The sequence below is a fragment of the Ceratina calcarata genome, unplaced genomic scaffold (genome assembly GCF_001652005.2).
Source record: "Ceratina calcarata isolate Rehan_Ccalc_2016 unplaced genomic scaffold, ASM165200v1 scaffold72.2, whole genome shotgun sequence".
NCBI lineage: Eukaryota > Metazoa > Arthropoda > Insecta > Hymenoptera > Apidae > Ceratina > Ceratina calcarata.
In genome coordinates, this window is record NW_017178472.1 from 809,549 (window position 1) to 826,739 (window position 17,191).

Below are 17,191 nucleotides of genomic sequence, written 5' to 3' on the forward strand. Positions count from 1 at the left end.
CATCTTCTTAAAAATAAATTTGTGGTCAAAATTCTCGTCCTACTGGGTTGAAACGCGTTTTTATGTCTCAATATTTTTTTAGGCTGATGAGTTATAGGTTTGATTTTCATTCACAAAGGTCAACCATATAAATGTACAAAAATGAATTTTAGGATTTTACTCCAATCATCCACTAAGGGGATGAAAAAGTGTAAAATGTGTACAAAATCGTTAATATCTTGAAGTTCTATGATCTAACGATGTGATTTTTGTTCATGAAATACGTTTTTACGTAAACATTATTATTGTGTAAATTTTTACTTCTATACACGGTAATTAATGCGGGCACGAAGATGGGACGAAGGAGTTGTAATGAATCATAGTATATAACTAACTGACAGGACTATTACAGAATATTTAAAAATGATATGTTTCGCATTTGTTTCTTGAACGGGTTGGGACGTCCTAATGAAAGGTAAATATGCCTCAGTGACAAGTACACGAAGGATTAATTATATATGATGGGGAAAACCACGCGTCCGGTTCTCACGAACCGAAGGTCGAACTGGACAATGATCCTGAGGGCGTCAAGATTTATAGCCCCGCTAGGACGATGAATGGTAACGGAATAGGTGCCCACCTTCTGCCACGTCACAAGTAGACGGTATACCCAAAAGGGCGTTAAATTAATTTATATTTCCTGCTCAAGGTACCAAATTCTCCGTCGAATCAGGTGATTCCACGTTGGTTCTCCTGTGCCGTCCGGTATAAAGGGTGCAACGTTGTTCAGATTATCGAACCTACGTCATTCAGATGTGGTCCTCACCTTATCTACGATCTAGCGGTATTCCATTCGCGGCATTTCATTCACATAGGAATTTGAATCAGTCCGGAGAATTCCAATGAGATTGATTTTTCGAGAAAGACGCACTATACGCAACAAGTTTTCAAAATCTCTTAGAATTCTGAATCTCTTCAACAGTTATATCAGAGTGTTTCAGTTCTGTCGCGTTCCTAAAGATCAGCTGATTCAAAAGAAAACCGCGTAGCCCAGTGGTTAACGCACAGCCCACCTTGTTGCGGTCGGTCCGCAGTTTCTGGAGAAAACCGTTCGATGAGCGTGAAAACGTTCGACCAAGCGTTAAGCGATGCAAAGTACAAAAAGGTACATTCGTCCCATCTGCGAAGTGAAAAGAGGATAGCGGGCAGCGTGTCGTTCGAACAGCAACGGGAGAGAGGTTGTCTAAGTAGAGGGCTCGCACCGCAGGCGTCGCTCGTCAAGGGGCGCAAGGACCACTAGATTGGATCTCTCTTCAAGTTTACATCGTTTTCCCACTAAACGAACCACAAAAACCTTCGTAATCTCTAGCTGGAGCTAGTCCGTTCCGTGGATTCCGCGCGAAAGAGCACGCTTTTACCCAACCGCGATCTCAACTATTATCTGTCGATAGTCACCGCACTGACTTTCGCGAGGATCTCGCTTAAAAGAATTGCGCGCGGGTTGAACGTCTCGTTGATGTTATTATCAACAGACGCGGTAACGACGTCTAATTCGAACCGAAGTTATAAACCGGTTTCGATTCTGAGTGAGCTGAGACACGCGTAAGACGGTTCCTTAATTACATATTCCAGCGTAACTCTAAGCCGCGACGAACCTTTCTACGCGGCGAAACAGTCGCATGCTAATCGCGCACGCACACGCCCCGCATATTCCCTCGGTCTCGAGTTCCGTGCTGTTGCTATCGATAATTGAATGTCTAGATCAGACGGTTATCGCGATCCACGGTCAGGGCGCGTACGTATTTGGCGAAGAAAACTGTTTGAAATTCCATCTCGCGCCTGACAGATGTCCTAGAGGCGAAGCGCGATCGAGATCGCGATCGCAATCACCGAATGACCGATTCCATTTCTTTTTCTTCCTACTTTTTTCTTCCACATCTCCTCGTGTACTTATCGCGATTAGATTGTAGATCGAGAAGGTTGCTACCCGGTGCCGGTGTCAGTTGATAAACGCTCGTCAATATGCGTAAATCTATCTATGTGTACATACAGGTAAAAAAGGTAAAAATAAAGGTAAAAAGAGTAACGAGCGCGTTTCGTAATTGCAACTCGTCACATGGTGCGCGATATTTTAACGCGGTCGCATTTACCGAGCGCGAGTCGTCGTAAAGATTCTGATTTATATTTGAACGGAGGAGAATCCTCCAGAGTCGTTTAATTAAACGCGCGGCGATAAACGCCGCGACTCATTTATTAGCTCGTCCTATCGATCCGGTAGCTCGAATATTCGGAACCGTTAACCCATCCTTCTTGGTGATCTTCAACGCTCATAATAGACGCGTCGAGCATCGAATGAAAACGTTATTGTACAAACGGTTTCTACAATTCTCTCTCGCCGCCGCGATTCCTCTGACGTTCCATACTCCTAACGTCCATAAAATGATAACTAATCTATTACTTTCCGCCGCTTTCGTTAACATTGTAGAAGATAATTTTGCATTACTTATAAACGTGCCAACAGACTGCATTTTCGCCTTGTTTATCATTTAAAGCTAGGAAGTCTTAATAAAGAAAAAGACTGTTAGTAATCTAAATGGCGAGTTAGTTCAGAGTTTGTTATGCGTCATTGCTGAAAACCAATAATCTCATTTCTTGCTCATGTTTTCCATTTCGCATTAGCGAATGTTTTAATATAGATGAGTGTATAACTTCATACAGGCAAGAGTGATATTCCACAACTCACGGAAAGCCTCCATATTCCATTCTCAAGGGCTAGTGCATTCTCTAGTTGAATTATCAAATTAAATGAGTCCATCAAGAAAAATTGACGTTTGCACATGTTCTTTCAATGAAACGCAAATAAACAAATATATCGCCTTGTCGAAGGTTCCGAGGCGTAGCTGTTTGATAATTGTGTATGATCAATAATCGACTATAAAAAAGTACTGTACGACACTAAATGTCAGTTACAATTTAATGTCATCTAACCAGTATTTCTTGTACATTTATAATGAGACCATTTGTACGTGCAAACGGTAACAGACATTTTAATTCGTATCGCGTACACCAATCTTCACGAATTACATAACTCCATACACGAACTGCTAATTTTCATAAAGATAGGGTAATGCCAGTAAATATGTGAGATAAAATTCATTACATTATCTGTAGTCTACGTATCAATAGTGGCACGTCGAAGTTTAAGCTATTTGTATGTCATAATGGTCTGGGCGTTGTGTTTTGCATCGGTGAGTTAACCCCTGATTCGTCGCGCTCGTGACGAGACAAACTCAAGGGAAAAAGGAAGAAGACTACTTCTCACTTTGGACATGTTTCGACAAATTACCGTATAATGTACATAATACCCTTCGTTCGCAGCTCGGCTCGATACTTTCCACCATGGTTTCACTAGAGCTTCGCGACCCTCTCGGTTCCTTCCGAGCTCTTACTATTTTCGCTCGACTCTTTTCTTTCGAATCTTCTCGCTGCGCTAATGCTCCTCGTATTTCCTGACGGTCCAAGCCGCCGCCTCCGTCTCCGCCTCTGCCTCAACCTCGTTTTCAGCTCTCCTCTCTCGTTGGGTTTCGGAGGATGCTTTTAGAAGGCATTAGACGAGGTGCTCACGGTTCGTCGCCCGTAGTCGCTTTGCATTAAGGATCCACGCAATGCGCTCTCGACGCGATCTTTCCTCCACGCTTTCTTGGCCGCGGCCCGGCCCGGCTCGGTCGCCCTGGCCCTTCTTTTTCATTCCTCCCCCGTATCTCCTTGACTGATAGATGGATCGTGAAGAGGAAGCTGTTGCGTTGCCCCGCGCCGTAATTCGATGATTCGAATAAAGTAACATCCTCAGTCGATCGCGGGAATCTCACCCTCGCGAAAAGGATTAGCAGGACGGCTTTTCCGCGAGGCAAATCGACACCATTAGTCTCCTCGGGAACAGGGATATCCATCTTTCATCAAGTTCGGTGTAGGATTAACTGAGAAGACAGGAGTGGTATTTCTCCCGTAATGGGACACTGCGGGGTTTTCCAGTATTGCATAGTCGATAGGATAACGCAGGAACTTTCACCTTGGAAGATTAAGGTCGTCCGAATCTCTGCTCGGGTCAGCCGGGGGTCAAGGTCATTAGCATAGCCGGCGGAGGAGAGACGCGCTCGCGAAAGGGACGGCAAATCGGTGGCACAATCCTTAATTAAGGGATGAGGCACCCGGTGGCCCGAGTCACAAACCACGCTCATAAATTCTTCGGCAAACGTATACAAAAAGTAAAAAGAGGGGAGAGGAGAAGAGCTGATCGAAATAAAAAGGAGCGCGAGGAGGTGCCGTTGCCGGCGATGATTCCAACAAACGTACAGTCCTCGTAAGAAATCGGTCTTCTCGGACAAATCCCATACACTTCTTTTTCCAAATAGTATGCTTCTTAATTAATTACAAAAATCTGATTCCATTATCTTCGCGATTATTTAGCAGATCAAAATAATTGCAAGCGTTGACCAAAGCAAAAGGAAGACAGAAGGCTTAAACCAGTTCTGGCTGCATTATTCTCTTTATTCATTCTTCTGATTAGCATAAGTATGTGTAAACAATAATTTCTTTTAAATATAGACTAGAAATTAAACGCACTTGTAACAAAATGAAACAAAACGTAAAAAGAGAACCAGGACCATTGTGGTTAAGGATAACGAAGTGTAATTTTATAAATTTATATAATTCAAAGCTTTATAATGTGAATTGATGTAAGAAAGTTGTGTCAGGCCTCGCGAAAGATCGATCTCGCTGCGCTTTTATCAGCGTTGACTCGGATATTGGCAAGAGCGACAACATCGGCTAGACTTACAGCTAGGTGTTTGGCAGCGATCTTCTTATGGTGTTGGCTGTACCCCGTGCGGCACCCCGCTTCTATATATAGATGTGGGACAAACGCACACACCCATGAAGGATATTCAACGTGAACGTGGAACGAGCCTTGAGCATATCACGGTATATAGGAACGGGAATATGGGATGGCATGGGAGATGACACATGGTCCGGCCGCCGGTTGTGTGTCCTGTATCGCCGGCCAAAGTGTCGGAGGGAGAGAAGCTGTTGTATAACGCTGTGCCCGAACAAGGAAGGACTCTTCTATACATATAGGAGCAGAGATCGAGGGATGGAGCGAGAGAGACGGATTCGATCATCGAAACGTGGAAGAGAGAAAACGAGCTAGTCGGTTAGCTCTCTGCCACAAGCCGGCGGCGCGAGAGCACAGTAGCGGCAAATACCCATAAATATAAAATATGTCCCTTCTTTTCACCCTTTTGCACGCACACACCAACCCGGCCGCGTAATATATCGATAGCGGGGTACGCGCACCCACCGATGCCAATGTTCCACCGCTTTATCTTTCTCTCTCTTCCTGCTTCGCTTCACTTTCCACTGTCTCTCTTCCTCCCTCTCTCTCTCGTTTCCACCTTTTTCCTTTCTTCAAACGTTTTCTCCCGTTCTCATATATGCGCGCGAGCTACACTACCTCAACACCTTTGTGTACAACATTCCTTGCCCTCTTCCTCCTCTTCGTACCCTCATCCACCGTGTCCGGCCTTTCTCGTTCCAACTTCTCCAATCTCTCCTCTCCCTCTCTCTGTATCGTCGCTATCGCTTGATACACGCAATCCGTGTTCGTGGCGTGGCCGCTTCTGGCTGCGGAGAAGCGTGGAAGAAAGGATTCCCCGTGGTTTTTACAATCCGCCGAGGATGATTACGATAAGTTGCCCCGAGGGTGATGGTTTTCGGTAGCGCGTCCCGTTTCACCGCCCGTGCTGCGGTGTCGTTTCATCTATACTCGCGGACCGTAAACGTTAATTGGCCGACACGTTCACCGGGCAACTAATTATTCGACAATACCTTTTTCCATTTCTGTCCCATTGGAGGGAACGGAAATCTATTTAGCTTCGAGAGCTACGTACACATGTGTATAGAATGTGAGTATCGACTTTTCGAGGAAGTATCGTTTTTAAACGCGGTAGCACCTTTCAAGGTTCCATCGTAATACGAGCTCGAAGTAACATGAGTTTATTAAGCCACTCCTGGATTTCTCGATTGGCCTCGGGTATTGAACAATCATCGAGAGTCGCGTTAATTATTATTAATATCTATCCAATGATCTTTCGTCTCATTGTCAGTGAGATTACCACGCGAGAGCAAATACGAAGATTCTCTGCTCTGGCTCGACTCGGCGAATCGTGATCGTTCTATTGGTCGGTGGTTCGGCACGATTATACGCTCCGATACGCGCGCATAATCGCGCGCTGGGTGAAGCAGCGGGCACCGACGCGACGCGACGGATCAGCCCGCATCAGAGAAACTCGGCCGCGCGAGCTCGAGTGCGAGGAGCCAATTTAACAGGTAGGTACAGTGACAACACGTCTCGCTTTGTTGTTGTTGTTGTTGTTACCGTAGCTGCCAGTAAGGCCCGCGTGCACGTATACAAGATCGAGAAAAGGAGGATGGATAAAGAATACGAAAGCGCGAGACTAGGAACCCGAAAGAGGAGCGAGACGCGCGGCCGGAGGACGAAGAGAAGCGGAACGACGACGAAACCCGTTCTCATTATTATATTCATATTCAGAACCAGCGCGCGAACCCTCCCTCCGCTGCCACCCGCTCGTTCTTCGCCTCTTTCTTCCTTTCCGTCGAGCGTGTCTCGCGCAATGCCTGTCCGTTCGTTCGAGCGCATCTCTTCGAGCGTAGAGAGAGCAGTATAGATATAGCGGTATAAAAATCTCTATAAAAAGTTGAAAAGTGCCGCCGCCGGAGTTGAGGGGCGACAATGGATGAAATATGCCGCTCCGTTCGACCCTACTGGAAGCCTTAAGGTGCCGGACACCTCCTTACACCTGCGCTCGGGTTCCATATAGCGCCTTATTATAAACCGACCCGACCGGGCCCGTCCCCGGGAACGGTTAGGACAGAGCCCAAGGACCGAGACGATCCACGAAATCGACGACGCGACCCTTTCCCCTCTTTCTTAATTATTCCGAGTCGCGATGATTAGTTGTGTCGATTTTTGATTGTACTTGTTGTTCCCTAACGTCCAACGTTATACCAGCTTCTGTATTTCGTACATGCGTACATTTATTTTAACATAAATAACGTTCCTCATCAGAGATTTCATTTGAATTTACTGAAGTTTATCGTGAGAAGTAACATACTTCTTTTGTGATACAAGGATTTAACGAAAATGTATCGGTCCTTCGATCGCAAAGCCAATGTCAATTCGGATACAAGCCTCGCGTTTAATAAAGACAGCGCTTGAGATATTCCAAACGTAGCGAACAGACAAACACAATGGCAGGCATTAAAAATGATTTCTATTAGTCACATCCGTATTCCGAGTGTGGCAACGATAAAGCGTGCGGTTTTTTCCCCTGTCCCGGGTCAACTTTTATCATTCTTACACACTTCTACCGAACGAACAGGACTTCTGCGAATCTACCAAATGCCTATTGCCGCTCATTAGGGTAGCCATTTTTATCTCGCCGCATAGAGAATCTAGTTGGCACGAGCGAGAGGAAGGGTAGGAGAGCTAAACGATGACCCGCGTCGCGTCCAGGTGTTTCCAAAGCAGGGTCGGGTTGGCACCTTTTACGGGATAACCGGAACCCCTGGCAAGTTTCAGCGAAACCACTAATTGGCAGGGAAAGAAGAGAAAATGGCGTGGACAAGCGGAAAAGCGGAAACTGTTGTTCGGTCCTGGACCCAAAGAGGGTGGAGCTCCAGGACCCAGGAAGCCGGAGACTGTTTTTGAACGTGACAATGTGACTGATTATTAACCATATCGGGGGGCCTCTGTTGTGGCTACGGACGCCAGTATTTAGTTTGCAGAAAGAGCCTCAGCTTGAAGGACATCGTGTTCATCCTCCGGGGATGGACAGGAGGTCCTTTCAAGCTTTACCGCTATGAGAAACAACTAAATGCTATTTGCAAACCTTCCGAGCGTGCCTCCGCGTCGTACAGGTGTCTGCTCGTTGGAACAGATCTATTTAACCAGTCTTGGTATTCTCTCTACTTGTCGAAAAGATCGGATTTTCTCCGTAAGGATTACGCGTGTTACTAACAATAACCTACCCCGTTGCTGTAAGCATCCTTCAAGGATTCTATTCCTTATCGTCGAGTTTGACAGAGCTACTGTGTTCTATAGAATAGATTCTTTTCATGTCTAAACCCATTACAATTATTCGAAGAGATAAAACTTTCTCCTCTAAAAGTGGTTCAAATCTTAGCCATTTTCAATCGATTATTATTTGCATGCTATAATAAATTATACTTTCATGAACACTACGGTTACCTCTCAGAGAGATGTACTTCCTAATTCCAATCTGGACTTCTATAACTGCTACTGGTACGTGGTCACTTATGGATTGTAAATCACGCTTCGATAGACGTGGCATTTAATTGCCAACTCTGTACTGAAATAATACTTCGGTTCTCATTGACAGGAAAAGTGGTTTACATACGTTTCACGCTTGAAGAGTCAGAAGAGACGACAATATTAATTTTCACCGAGTAATTGAGATATTAAAAGAAAATATCTCTTTCCTGTCATTCGTACACGTATGGGACGGTAGCTCCATACGAGAAACGTAGAATCAATCGGCCTAAAGACTACAATTCCAGATGAGTTCGGGAAAATGAAATTAAAGAGGAACATTTATCGGGAAAGGTTTACTCTGCTATTGGTTCAGATAACAGATGTATCACAGAATTGATTTTAAGATACAAATCTGGTCGTAGACAATTCGCCAGTTCGACTGATCGACGTTCAACCGTGGAAATTTTGAGTATGAAATTTGATCCAGAAAGAGATTCGTTTCTCAGAGTTCGTTCTATGGTACATCTGTTATCCAAGTTACAGAACAGACTTTGAGAAACGAATTTCGTGCTGAACAATTTGCCAGCTCGACTAATCGACGTTGACCCTTGGAAATTTTGAGAATGTAATCTGGTCCAGAGCAATGTCCGACGGTCTGCAGTCGGGATCAGATCATCGTCGCTGACTCACTCGACTCGCTCGAGAACGCAGCTGGTCCAAGGAAGAACGGTCAGGTCGAACCTGACCCCGTCGCGGCCGTTACCGTTTCTGAGTGACGTCTTCATGTCTGGCTCTGCGGGGCATTCCTCGTTCTCATTGTCCGTTCGTCCGTCACTCCTGGACACGGGACGGCGCGGCGTATCGCCAACCCCCCGTTGCCGGCCACTTCTCGTCCACGAAAAACTTGGCCGGCCCGTCCCGCAACCAAGTGTCCCGTAAAAAGGATCGGTGAGCCCACGAAAATAATAATCAACCCCATACCCGACGCTCCGCATACCATCGCGAATTGGAACCGTTTCTATTTCGCGTCCACTTTCAGCTACGCTGCTCGTTCCGAATATCAAATTTATGATCGTGAAATCTGGCCGCCGCTTAGAAATTCAGTTTCTCGCTAGGAAACTACATAACCAGTTTCGACGGTTCGCGCGACGGAATGGAAATTTTCCCAGCGGAAACTCGATAGCGAGTTAAATGGATATTAGCGACTTGAAAGGTCGAGCCAACCAGCGAGCGGGTACGAAAAATTGTTACAAGGATTGATGTCTTTTGCATCCGCGCTCTTCATTTCCACCGGCGCGGCGGCGGTAGCTGGTTCTTTAACGAAAAGGCGCACATACGCGCGTACTTTTCGCGACGATTAGCGGAGATGACGCTGCGCTTTCCGGACAAATACTGTACGATGGTTTACCGGTGCCTCGGAGAGTGTCCATTCCGAAAGGGGAGGCTGAACGATCGTGAATGGACCCGAAAGATGATGAAACGCCACGGCGAAAGAGAGAAGGCTATTTCGTTAATTGGCCGCAATCAACGAAGCGCGGTTGCAATTCGTTTAAACTTTTAAACGGAAACGCTTTGAATCTACTCTAGATCTTTCCCTTACGATTAAATTAATAAACCATTGGAATACGAACGTCAATTCCTCAATAGTTTCTCACATAATTTGTGAAGTAAATCATACGGCATTCTTTTATTATAATATATTCTTATATTCAAATATCTATGATGCACGATCTGATGATCACACATGCCCAATAATTTCTGTTAAATAGAAATATTTACATCGGCGAACATAAGCAACTGTAAGTAACGCCCGGTAATATATTACACTAAGGTAGTCAGACATATTCTAATCCGGCAACAAAAACATGTACCAGTTTACGTCGACAAGGATTTCTGACAATTTGACGATGACAAATCGACAGTACATAATCGAACACTGGATGTATTCTTGCGTTCATAAGAAATAGTACGCGTGGTGACAAATATTTAGAAACAGTTTACCGCAGATCGTGGCATATTTCTCACCGCAAGTCTGAAACCATGCGACAGGAGATTTCCGAAAATTTCTGAATTACAAAGTGCCCCTGTCCTAAGCTGTTTTGAATACACCTTCGCAACTATCCTGGCTGTACGAGAACAAAGGCATTATGGTCGTAGCAGGCCGGGAGCTATCGCCCTTTGCACCGTGGGTGGTTAATTCGATCATTGGGAAATTTAGTGAAGGGTTGTCTGACCGACCGAAAGACAGTACTGACAGTTTCCAGCTTAGCATTGACAGAAAAGGAACAATTGCCAAGAAGAATTGTCTTACCTTTCCAGTTCCCAATGAACCCTCGAACTACCGTCCTTTCCCTCCTTGCTGAATATCCAGGTAGGTACGCAATGTCTCGTTGATCCTTATCAGCTAACGGTCGCAGCTTTCCAGTGGTGGCTTACCTCACTCGCGAATTCGCAACCCCGAACAGCAGGGTCGTTGTGTCACACGCGAATCGCGCGTATATAACTCGCGACGCACGACTCAACGATCGTCGAAATTAGTTCTCGATCACGCCTTGAGCCACGGTACAACGGAAATTCTTCGGCGAGATCTCATTAGTGAGACTGTGATCCGTCGTGAGCGGACAACGTTGGGAATCGGGAGCGGGTTTGAACACGGCAGATAGAGAACGTATCGCGGCCGGATGGGATTTCCGGATTGCCGTCGGATCGAAACTTCACTCCAGGTCACTCTTGAATCCGTGTATCTCGAGAGCGGCGATATTTCGGATACTCTCACGGGCGGCGGGCTTCTCTCTCTCTCGGCGGCGACGATACACGGCGGCGGTGGAGACGACGGCGACGGTGACGCCGTTGGTTTCTGGTACCGCCGCTCGATAGCGCTGCCCTCGTTTCTCCTGTGACTCGGCCTACCGCCTCCTCCCCCGCTGCTTCCTCCCACCAGGATGCTTTTTCGAACCAGCCCCTACCACACGACCACCGAAGTTACGCGCACACGAGCCCGCGAGCGAGCTACCGCCTTGATGTGCCGCATGTACACAGGGATGAACGTATATGAATTCGTAGATGAACGAGGACCAACGCCTATTCCTGTGTTCCTCGACTCTACCCGATTCCCTTCGCCCCTTGGTCTCGCAGTCGATCTAACCGATAGAACACACACGAAGAATCGGAGGAGCAGCAGCCCCGTGGAAGAAAGAAAAGCTCGTACTTCCGAGGGAGTATCGCGGACCCTCGGCGCTTCTCCTACCTTCCTTCATAGCACTCCCCGCCGAGAGGTGGACACTGAACACACGCGTACGCCACGTACGACCGGGTGTTATTGTCTTCCTCGCGCAAACGAGATCAGAGTATCGTTTTGCGAGAGTTAAACAGAGAACGAGAATGATAGGTGTGTGCAGAATCGTGGTCCGTCCTCCTGGCTCGTTCCTCTCGCCCCTCTGACCCACAGGATCCTCGCACCTCTCTCAGCTGTCTTCCAGCTTCGATTTTCTTCGATGGGACACTAACGTGCAATTTTAATGCTGATCTTACGTAATCGTATGTACATTTCTCTGTCCTCCGTTAAATCTTTGCATATCTGTTTCCTATTGTTATTCAACAATTTGAAGATCCAACTTTTATGATACTCGCATTGCATCGGTTACGATAATTACCTTCGAGGTCCCATCGTTATTCTTTCTCTGTTGGTACTCGTTTCGATCTCATATAGAACACTAAATGACGGCACTCATCTTCCTCGTAGCTACTTCTGCATACGAGATCAAAGAGGGAAACGCTACATCTTCTTTCCTTTTCCCCCACCACTGTTAAGATACCAAATCTATCTCGCAATCGAGCACACGATTATAATACCTCGCGGGTTTCTCGAACGGTAAATAAAAACCGATCACCCCGTCGAAACTGTGCAGAATGCGATGGTACAATTCGAAACGGGCGCGAACCAGAGAAGCGTGCCCAAATTCGGGAAAAATTTGAGGAAACACTAATCGGAGGACGCGGTCGGACGGTCCGTTCCACGCCCCACTTTCAGCGCCACGCGTCTCGACTTTACGCGATACACTCGCACGGGTGTCGCTTCCACCCACACACGCGAAGGTCACCGAACGATGGACGAAGACGGGGAATGATCGCGCAGCCTCCGCATGGACCAAAATGGCCGCGGACGAACGGCTCGATTGGCGGGATAGAAACAGTAGGGGCGTGGTGCGTGTACGCCACGTACCGTTTCCGACCGGTCGCCGATAAAAAATAAAGATCTCTGATCGTTAGGTGGGGATAAGAGTGGTGGGGAATCCGTGTGATACTCGGCAGAAGGGGTGGAACAGGGGGAGTCAGAGTGCAGGGTGCACGTTGCATTCGTTACGTGTTTTCGAGGGAGAGAAACGCCGTGAGTAGGGGAAAAGGTCTTTTTTATGGATCCCTTTCATCCTTCTCTATCGTGGTTCCTCTCTTTCGCCCGCCCTTTCCTTTCATGATTTCTTCCTTTGACTATGTCTGTGAGAACGTATGTGTTCCGCGTAATGTACCGTGGTCACTGGCCAGGGCACTACACAGAGTGAGAGTCAAAAGTGAGTCCACAACTTGGAAAAACGATTTAGTAAATGCGATATAGTTTGGGACTATGATTCTCGACTCGCTTTACCTTGTGTTAATTTCTCATAGGAGGGCAAGAAGACAGTAATAAGTCTATGGTTATTTTTTCGATCCTCGAACTGGCCGTTTAATTAAATAAATAAATAAATGTACTATTTACGTGTGTGTACGAAAACCATTTTATTATTCACTAACTATGATGGTACAAACAAAAAAGTAGTAATCCTACATCGAAAAATAAAATGAAAATGTAGAATAAAGTTTATCATACATGACTTTATTGGCGAGAGAATCGATTTTGAATATTCAGTAGATACACGTATAATATGACTATGTCTTCACTTAACGTATCGCGCTCCAATTTATTTTTCAGGCTTATTAGATTCGTGTTTATTTTACTGGGTAATTAAGAGTAAAACAGAATATTTAATTTGTTAGGTAAATTTTATTATTACCGGAAAAGTTGAAAAAATAAGAACTCTAACCAATACATGATTCTGTTCTACGAATTCTCTGAACGTCCCATTAATATTCTGCTATTGTAATTAATTAAATACGCAATTAGTTCTTTCCTGTTGTTGATAGAAATTTGTCAATTATTCAGAGTTAACCATTATTTTGTTGTGACTCCATAAATAACCAAAAGAAATAGGATAATGGGACTACTAACGAAGCGATTCGTGATATTGGAAATGTTTATACACAAATTTGAATTGAAAAAGTAAAATGGAAAGATTAATCAGGTTTTTTAATCGATTAGTCGATTCCAGACAACCGAGCAGTCGATTAACCAAAATATTTTAAGTGGATTTTCTCTTACTTTTATCCTACATTTTCATCATATTTTTTTAAATGGAATCATTATTCTTCCAGTTGTACCACCAGTTGTCACCCTGTATAATTGAAAGAAAACCAACGAATTGCGTTCAACATGTATATGTTATGATATATTACACACTGCTAAAGTTAAATAAAAACAATTCGAATGTTTGACATACAAGAAGATAAGACGTAATACTTTTATAAGGTGTAGTAACTCACTTTTGATACTCACAGTAGATGTTACGTCAGTAATTGCGAGCATAAATCAGGAGGGGGGTACGTCGATGAGCGCTTTTACCTGGCTGATCGTCATTAAATGTGATGCTAATTAGACGGAAAGCACGCTCGAAGTAGCAACAACTCGCCCGGGTCATCTCTGGAATCGCGTGGATATTATTTTCTATCCAACGTTTCCTTTGATTTCTACCTTTCCACTCCTTGCTACGCTCTTTTACAGTAATTCCCTGCATGAAAATAAATATTTCTACGTCTTTCGAAAGGATTACGCAAACGATGAAAGCTCTTCATGAGAAAGCAGCATTTTAATTAAAAAAATTTCACAAACAAGTGATTAATACTAAAGCTACCCTCCACCGTTTTTAAATTCTTTCATATGAAATAAAAAGAAAACTAAATTCATTCGATTATATTACACAAAGTTCATCATTCATATTACATGGATGTAATTTATGTAATGGGTAATCGAATTTCGACATTGCGCTTTTCCACGACTTGAAACTGAAATCATACGCCCTGCGCGTATCCAGTGGAGCATCTATACGCACGATATTCCATCTGACGGGTGTCGGTCTCGTGGACACGACCAAACGACGGTTGTTGTTTGTTTGTATATACACTGGGAGAGCACCCGGGGTGCGGCTGGTTGCATTGGTACCTACAGTGAAAAGAGAAAAGGGAGGTAGATGGGTATATCGTGTTCCATTCTATATGGGTACGGGCGTGTAGACGTACATAGTGTGCGTGTGTGGTTGGGGGCACGGCAACGTTACCAGCCTGAAAATTGAATGTCAGTCAGGAAAGAAATGTCACAATATTCCGCGTGTCTGCAGCCCAGTCTGGTCTCTATTGCATCTTCCCTCCGTCTGTCCCCCTCATCCCATCTCTCTGCCTCTGTTTGCCTGTTTTTCGAGAATAGGAGAGGAGAGGAGAGGAGAGGAGAGGAGAGGAACATCGGTATTCATTCGTCGCAGGGTTTGTTTACCACTGAGAATGAGAGGGTGGTCGCGGGCACAAACAACCGCATAAACGCGGCAGCGGAAATAATAAAAGTGCGACTGAAATACGCGGGAATATTAAACGCGGTTAAACAATAATAAAAAACCTGGCCGGAAAACAATAATGCTGGGCAAAATATCGTCCCGGTCGTTACGCGAAATTATATCATCGAATTAGCATATAACCCCTCCTCCACGGGGCATAACGTTAGGATTTTATGGATCGATAAATTTTACGTTTCCCTCGACTCGACCTCCCAATTTGCCGTCCTCTCTAGAGGTTTGACGCTCTAAATCAACGATCGTCTCGTTGACCGAGAAATCCTTTCGGCATCTGCACAGTTGCACACAGCCTATTGGCCTTTTCTGAAAAAGAGTGTCCCGGCCAGGGACACGAGGTTACCGCCACGCCGTCCGTCGCGTCGAAGTAATCCGACGTCCGAATGTTTGACAGAATAATTTTCACGTTAGCGGGGTGCATTATGCTCCTTTATGCCAGCGCCTGGCCCTAAGCATTGTCGCCGAAATAAGCCGTATCCCACACCGTGTATCGGCCCCCTCAAGCTTTCATGCGCTTTCGCACGTATAGGTACACCGTGACCTTACAAAAACCGGGGAACCCCATCATATACGTGTATATACGCATGTATGCGTTGGTATAGGTACGGTTACACTCTTGACGCGACACGGAGAAAGAGCAAGAAAGGAGACAAAGATTAGCAGCCAAGTCGAATATACGTTTCTAGTCTCCGTACCTTTATCTACCGTGCCTTTTTTCTTCTTCTGACGGCTTTTACCTTTCCTTATTTTTTACCGATGTCTTCTTTCCGATGTTTTCCTCTTCTCGTTAATCCTAATTGGGGTGCAATTTAGATTGCAATAGATCAAAGTTCAGGACCTATTTAACTGTATGAGAATTGCTTCTTATGTCACTATCAATGTTTTCATTTGCCTATCAGTTTTTCACGCAGAATCGAAGTCGTTGATCGCGCGAAGACACACACGACGAAGCTAGTAAGGCTAGTTAACAGCGAGAACACGTCGGGAGATCGTGGTCCGTGTCATTCGACACCAAATCAGACGTAGTCTGTCAAAAATCTGTCACTCGGTCACAATGGTCCGACCTCTGCCTCGAAAGATTTTACCTGTACGGTGAAATCAGACCGAAGGAGAGAGGGAGGCAAGGGGGGCAGAAGGGGACATAGAAGGACAGGAAAGCGGCAGGAATGTAAGTAGGAGGGCCCTTGCCACCTATATTTGACACCTTTCAGTCCAATAAAATAAAATGGTTCGGTGGAATGTGGTCCCCGGTTCAGAGACAAGAAGTGCCGTTTCTACTTCGGACGTGTAACGTCTCTCCTCGCCTCCTCTTCCCCAGAATCGTCCACTCTTTCCTCGTCACCGGCCGAGTTCTCTTGAAAGCCGAGGATAATATCTCGAATCCTTGATAAGGGTTGCTTCCTTCGTCGACTTTCTCTTTCAGAATCCTTCTTCTCTATTTTCGTCTCTTACGCTTCTCATGCGCGGTTTTCTAGAAATGAAATTATCGCGCATGACAAAACGCGACAGCGACATATTCTGGAAATAATATCGAACCTTGATTGGAATAGAAAGATTATCTTCTCTTCCAGAATTATTTTACGTTCTTCTGACCTGCACTACGCGGTTCATTAAAATGATCATCGCGCGACAAAGGCGAAAGCGAATGCAGCGTGAGCGCTCATTGAAACGTTGACAATTGATAATAACTGCTGTAGTATTTAAAGCTTACGTTAGTTACGCATCCTAGTTCGGTGAACCGTGACCGATAGCAGTGCGGTCAGAAGCTTTACCACGCACGGGTCCTTTGTACAGTACTGATAAATCTCGGTTATTGATTTTTCACAGTCGTAACGTCTTCCCTCTATTGTGCGGTCGAGGACAGTAAGCTATTCGCCGGTATAAATCGTCCGCTGTTTTTCAAACTTTGCGGTTTCGCTAACCGCGACGAACAAGCGAACGCGTTACCATTTATTTAATGAAACGATAAAACCAATGAAACAAAGCCATCACGCGTTTGTTAGGTGTTTGAAAGATACTTACTTCAGTTTTTGAAGTTTGAATTTCTCTTATACTATATTCCTTATATTGTATCCTTTATAATATTTAGTTCATAATTTTGATACATGTAATATAGATTAANATCATCAATTTATACTTGAAATAGTGAAAA